Source organism: Mus pahari, chromosome 22 (assembly GCF_900095145.1).
Source record: "Mus pahari chromosome 22, PAHARI_EIJ_v1.1, whole genome shotgun sequence".
In the NCBI taxonomy this organism is placed as follows: Eukaryota; Metazoa; Chordata; class Mammalia; order Rodentia; family Muridae; genus Mus; species Mus pahari.
In genome coordinates this window covers 45955859-45963318 of record NC_034611.1, presented here as the reverse complement: position 1 = coordinate 45963318, position 7460 = coordinate 45955859, and the positions used below count along the sequence as shown (strand labels likewise).

At 43.0% G+C, this 7460-nt stretch overlaps 1 pseudogene; it reads left to right on the top strand.

Moving 5' to 3' along the window:
* Positions 1-6449: 6449 nt before the first annotated feature.
* LOC110338611 lies at positions 6450-6909 on the top strand (annotated as a pseudogene).
* The last annotated feature ends 551 nt before the right edge of the window (positions 6910-7460 follow it).

Below are 7460 nucleotides of genomic sequence, written 5' to 3'. Positions count from 1 at the left end.
GTATGTGTGTGTATGTGTGTCTGTGTGTGTGTGTCTGTGTGTGTGTGTCTGTGTGTGTGTCTGTGTCTGCATGTGTGTGTGTGTGTCTGCGTCTGCGTGTGTGTATGTGTGTATGTGTGTGTATGTGTGTCGGTGTGTGTGTCTATGTGTGTGTATGTGTGTGTGTGTGTTTAAACTCTATTGTTTGTCTGTTTGCCTGCCTTTTTTTTTTCTAAAGAAAGAGAGAGAGAAACAAAGGGCATGGAGTTAAGTGGGAGAGGACGTGGCAAGAATCTGATGGAACTGAGGGAAGGAAAACCATAACTGAAACATATTGTGTGAACATTATTTTCAACAAAGTTTTAATCCTCTCTCATGTGACAAGTCCTCAGTAGATATTTGTACTGGCTGGTTTTGTGTGTCAACTTGACACCAGCTTGAGTTATCATAGAGACAGGAGCCTCCCTTGAGGAAATACCTCCATGAGATTTATTAAGGCATTTTCTCAGTTAGTTGATCAAGGGTGGGAGGGTCTAGCTCATTGTGGGTGGTGCCATCCCTGGGCTGGTAGTCTTGACTTCTATAAGAAAGCAAGCTGAGCAAGCCAGGGGGAAGCAAGCCAGTAAGTAACACCCCTCCATGGTTTCTGCATCAGCTCCTGCTTCCTGACCTGCTTGAGTTCCAGTCCCGACTTCCTTTGGCAATGAACACCATTGTGAAAGTGTAAGCTGAATAAAATCCTATCTTCCTCAACTTGCTTCTTGGTCATGATGTTTTGTTCAGGAATAGAAACCCTGACTAAGACAATATTTCTTTTATTTTCCTTGTATTTTTTCACTGTGTGCCTTGAGTGGATTTCTTTCCCACTTTTTGTCCATGTGACCCAACTTCTTCAAGTGTTGATAAGCGTGTACTTGCATATGATAGAGATCATAGAATTATCATCAGCATCCTGAAGGTACGGGCTACTTTCTCAGATTTGTATTCCCTATGCCTTGAGCTTGCACTCTCTGAGTGCAATCGCCCAAGGCACTTCACTCTCACTGGAGGCTGCTGCTAACTTCATTTCGATGCTCAGATGATGCAAAACTCTTCACTTGGGCATCCTGGAGATCTTCAAACTTGAAAGAATGTCCCTGCTCCTCCCAACCCCCACCTAGGCATTTACAGTATGAGAATTCAAGGCTTCTCACCCTGACATTCTGACTGACTCTCATTTACTCACAGGGTTCCTCTTGGCTTCTATTGTCAACAGTCCTTGAAAACTCCCGGTTGTCAAGGCTGCAGTTACTTCATGTTGCCAAGCCAACAGTCATCTCTTCTGGCCTCCTGACAGCAGTGGCCTAGTTTGCCTCCTAATTGCGCTCTCTCCTGTTTGCATCCGCTGCATAACTTCTGGATAGTGTGCTTACTCCGTTGGCTGCACTTTACCCACTCCCCTTTCTCTTTTCATATACTCTGAATGCTGTTTGAATTATAATGGAGTTATCTGTATCAAACACTAGGAAAAGATTACAAATAAAGGCAGAAGGTTATCCCAGAGCTGATAAAGCTGATAACAGGAAATATCAGAGGACTACTGTAACTTTGACCTTGCACTAAGCAGTGTTGCAGGACAAATATTCCTGTAAGAATATCTGCCCTGCAGCTGCATGTCCCTCCTGGATTGATGATATCATTGTTATTGATAATTTTTTAGTCAAGGATAATCATTATACAAGAACCTAAATAACACTCTTTGCCTTCTCTTTAAAGCAAATAGTGAATAGTTTGTCTCCTTGGAATTTCCTACAAACATTTTCCTTCTGAGATTCGCTCCCAAATAAATGAACTGCATTTGGAGACACTCCCTGGTTTGTTACTTAGACTGACAGATGCTTGACCTAATGTTGAGGAGCCTTAGGATTCTGCTATGGGATTTCTCTATTCCCCCCTTCTCTTTTCCTGGTGTTCTTGTCCAGAATATTTATTGAACAGTGTCAAAAATCAGCTCTTTAATTTAGACTCTCCTATTGTCCAAACTCATGTGAAAGCTTTCTCCGATGAACTCTTCTCACAGGAACTCACATCACTTCCAAATGTCAGGTCCAGAGGAGAACCTCACCCCTTCTCCCTCAGCAGCCTGGTCTACTTCTCCTCCTACCCCCTTCATGTCTCAGGGAACAGCATGACCCTCCCTTGCTTAAGCTTAAGCCCTAGGAATCACTCTTGGCTCATCTATTCCTAGAGTCCTACATTCCATCTGTCCAAGGACAGTCAATTTCCCCTCCAAAATTTCTCTCCATCTCTTTTCGTTTGTCCTACCATTACAACCACCTCCTTCCCTCAGCCCACCCATAACTTCCTTCTACTCCCTTGATAGCATTTTGCCTGGGCTGTCTGCTTCCAGTCATTTCCCACTACCATCCACAGAGTACTGTGTTCTCCGTTTAAAATATAAATCAGACTGCATTGCTCTACCATTAAGTCTCCCCTATGGCTTCACATGGTGTTTGATATGATCCAAGTGCTTCATCTTCAATGAGCTCTTACAACATTTAAATTCTGCCTCTGATATATCTCATGTTCACTTTGCCCATCTTACTGATGCTCACGCTTGCCAGGTTCACGGTCTACCCTGAGGCTTCTGTTCTTCTCCACATGGCATGCTCTGCTCACCTTTCTGATCTCCTCCAATGTGACCCTGGGCATAATAGATTATATGACCTTTTTGTCATTTCCCTCATGGTCCCCCTGTCTTGATATATTATTAACCTTTCAGAATAAACAAACAGGAACTTAAAAAATTAATGAACTTTTAAAAGTAATTTTAGGTTCACAATAAAATTGAGTAGAAAATACAGAAAGCTGTCATGTGTCACTCCTAGCTACCTCCTCACGATCGACAGCACCACAAATGCTGTCTTCGTTGCAGTTGATGACCCCACTTGGACACATTTAGTATCCCACCCACAGTTCTCACACTTTACAGCAGGGCTCGCTCTATGGGTTTGGATAAGTGTAGACTGACATATATCCATTGTTACAAGTCACACACTTTCTCATTGCTTTAAACCCTCCAATCTTTGCCTATGCGTCTTCTCCTTAGATCCTGGAAACCATGGGCCTTTACTTTTTCTCTTTATAGAGTATAAAATAGGTGGAGCCACACTCTATCCACTTCTTTAAATTGGCTATCTTTTTCATTTAGTAACACGCATTTCTATTCATCCATGCCTTTTCATGACTTGATAGCTCATTTCTCTTTAGTATGGGGTAATGTGCCAATGCTTGGGTATATCACAGTGTCTTTGTCTACTTTCGGTTACTTCCAAGTCTTGACAAGCCTTCTGTAAATACCTCTGTGTGTTTGTGTTGACGCGAGATTTTGACTAATTTGAATGAGTACCAAAGATTATAATTGAATATTTAGAGTATATTTAGTTTTATGAATAACTGACCAATTTTTCCCAAGGTGATTTCATCATTTTACATTCCAATTAGAATGAAAAAAAATCTTTGACATCCACATCCTTGCAAGCATTTGCTGTTGGCTTTGATCTGAATCTGGGCCGTTTTATCTTTGTGTTACCGAGTTTGATTTTTGTATAACTTGTAATTCCCTAATGGCATATTATATTAAATATCCCTGCATACTTTCTATTTGTGTATCTTCTTTGATGTTTGGGTCTTTTTCCTTTGTATAATTAGTATACAAAACAATGAGCTTCATTTTGCTGTTTCCATTCATGTGTACCATTGTACTTGGCTTATAGTCACACCTGGGTATTTGTTTTTTTTTTCCTTTAAAAAATGAGTAATTTTCCTATTTTGTTTTCTCTTTACTTATTCTTCTCTCATATATTAATCCTGAATGCAGCCTCTCTTTCCTCTATTCTCCCCAGTCCCTCCCTACCTCCCCTCTTCCCCAGATTCATTCCTCCTCCATTTCCCATCAGAAAAGAGCAGGCATCCCAGGGATGTCACCCAAGCACAGCATAACATGCTACAGTAAGATTAGGCACATACCTGCACATTAAGTCTGGGCCAGGCAACCCAGGAGGAAGACAAGGGTCCTAAGAGCAGGCAAAGGAGTCCGAGATAGCTTTACTCCAACTATTACCAGTCCCAGAAAAACCCAAGCTAACCAACTACAATGTATGTGTAGAAGACCTGGCTGGCATAGATCCATACAGGCTCCATGATGGCCATTTCAGTGAGTTTAGATGATTCTGTGGATAGTGTTGTGGTGTCCTCGACCCCTCTGGCTCCTGTCATCCTTCCGCCCTCTCTTCTGAGGAGTTCCCTGAGCTCTGCCTATGTTTGGCCGAGAGTGACTACCTCTGCTCTCCTCAGTTGCTGGGGGAAGCCTCGCGGGTGGTAGTTGGGCTAGGCACCTGTGAGGGCTATCCTCACTTGTCAAACTTGACTAAACTACCATTCAGAAAAAAAACCTGCCATCCAGAAATGGAGGGGACACCCGTGACCCAGATCTTGAAGCTGGAAAACACAAACTTTTGATCCAGATCTTGAGGCCAGAAGACACATGTAGCAGAATTTTTCCTGTTCGATTAATTTAAATATTAATACAAAAGGAGCCTGTGATTGGACAGGGAAAAGGGAGACCAAGCTAAGAGCTGCAGAGACAGGGAGAGACTGAAAAAAAAGGAGTGAGGAAGATGACGGATGAACAGGATGATTCAGATTACATGTGGCTTTAAATAGCCACAGGCAGCTATAATATCATAGAGGGATAAAATAATTGGGATAGCTTGTCTAATCTAGGTGGGAAGCTTGTATCATTGTCAGTTGGTTCTGAAATTATTGTGTGGACAACTTGTGACTTGAGAATTTATTGATATGTAAATCTGACTGATCAATTATAAGCCTCTAGAGTTTTGATTTACTGAGTTACCGGAGTTTGGGAGCGCTAACCACAGGGGTGGATGACTGAGAAAGGACTGGTGGCTTTGAGGCAAAGAACCAGAGCTGGGAACCAGAGCTGGGAAGGCTGCCACACCGAGGGTAGCCTAGAGGCAGCGGGACTGCGGGCAGAGAGTAGCTGGGTGTAGCACGGGAACTTGACCTTCTTTTTAATATTTCCTGCAACAGACACACACCTTTAATCCAGCTCTTCAGGTACACCTTTAATCTGGGCCATACCTTCTGCTGGAGGCCCTACATAAGGACAATGGAAGAAGGAAGACCTCTTATTTGCCTGCTTGTACTTACTTGTCAGCACATCTTTGGAACCTACTTCTTCAGGATTCCAGCTTACACAGAAGACCAGCTGAAACACCTAGCCTCGTGGGGTTACTAGATTCTTGGACTTATCATTGACAGCTGTCCTGTAAGTCATTCCAATAAATTACACACACACACACACACACACACACACACACACACACACACGCACACGCACACGCACACGCACACGCACACNCACACACACACACACACACACACACACACACACACAGTAGCAGAATATCACTAGGAATCATTTCACTTAGCTCTCTGGGCCATCCAGCTTCTGGCTCCTGGCCATCCAGACAATGGCAGACATGGCTCTCTCTCCTGATGTGGGCTTCAAGTTAGAGCAGTTATTAGTTGGCTGAGTTATTTTATCATTACATTTTGAGTATATTTTTGTTAAGGGCCCTTATTGAAGTGTCTTTTGTAAATATTTCCTTCTGGTCTGTGGCTTCTCATTATCATGACATTATCTCTCACAGAGAAATCTTTTTTAATTTTAATGAAGTCCAGTTATGCATTATTTATTTTATGGACAATGGTTCTGGTGTTTTTAAAAGGTCATCACCGTACCTAAGATTATTTGATTTTCTTTTTATGAACCATTTTGAGTTAATTTTTATTGAAGCTTGAAGGTGTGTCTTGGGTCACTTTTTGCATATGGATGTCCAGTATCTTCAAAAGGCTACTTTTGTTTCATGATTTGCATATTCTTCTTTGTGTAGATCACTTGAATGTGTGTACCTGGTGTGCTTCTGGTCTTTTCGTGATGTTTGGTTGGACCACCAATTCACACTGTCTTGATCGAGTTCCTTTGAGTTTGAGTCAGGCTTCCTACTTTGTTCTCCCTTGAGTAGGTTCTTCTGGATCTTTTACCATGCTACACAAACTTTAGAGCCACTTTATTAATGATAAATCCTCAACCAAACCACACACGAAATAACTTTCTTGGACTTTAGCTGGAATTGCACTGAATTTGTGGAGCACATTGGGAAGAGCTGACATCTTGACACTGTCATCAATCTGTACTCCAGCATCTCTCTCTCATCATTTAGTTGACCCTTTGATTTCCTCCATCGGAATTTTACAGTTTTCCTTGCATCTTATCTATATACATTTTTTGGGTTGATACATAATTATTGCTTGTGGGGGGATGCTAAAATAATGTGGTTGTCAATTCAAACTTTACATACCACAGGCATCCTTTGCTGCATAGATGCTTCTTTGTGCTTCAAAGTATGGTGGTGTCGAAGGTGAAGCAGGACATGCCCCCACTAGGGGGCTACGGCCACATCCACTACGAGCCCTGGCTGGGGAGTGTCGGGGTAGAGTGTGTTTGCTGTGGGTACCGGGGGCCTTGATCTTTGGCTACTGGAGAATGATGAGGTGGAGCCAGGAGCACAGAAGCCTGTTGATGGAGGACTTGGAGGCCAGGATCGCCCTCATGCTGCTCTTCCAGGCAGAGAAGGACCAGAGGACCCTGAAGATTCTTTGAGAGAACCTAGAGGAAGAGGAGGAGGAGGAGGAGGAGGAGGAGGAGGAGGCGGCCATCATCATGAAAGATGTGCCCAACTGGAAGGTGGGCGATTCTGCGTTCCACACTACACGATAAGTACCACCCTTCTTTGACAAGATGTATGGTTACACACCAAGGAGAAGATGAACAACACCAACTTCGGCTTCACCTAGTATACTTAGGGTCTGAGCCGATGCACATAATAAAGAATAGTCAAACTGTTGACTCTATTGCGACTTAAAAAAAAAAAAAAGCTTCTTTGATATAATCCCATGATCCTATTTTCATCTTTTGAGCGTGTGGACTTTTTGTCCTGGCATCCCTGTTTGTAAGTGTGGAGCATCTGTCACGTCTCATGGGTCCTGTAGGAGAAGCTGGTGATGGGGATATGTTTGCCTCCACAAGAACAAGCCGGTCAGCATTCCATTATGGATGGGGGAAGAGACTCATGAGAAATTATTGACAGTTGATAGCTGCAGAGGGAGAAGAGACATTTTATCTTCAGGGGTGTGTCTGTCCCCCAGTGGATAGCACCAAACCCATGTGATGCGGGTAACTCTAATTGGACTCAATGGGTGTCTTAGTTATGGTTTTACTGCTGTAAGAAGATACCTTGATCACAGTAACTCTTATAAACTTAGCTGGGGCTGGCATACAGTTTCAGAGGTCTAGTCCATTATTGTCATGGCAGGAGGCATGGCAGCATGCAGGCAGACATGGTGCTGGAGAAGGA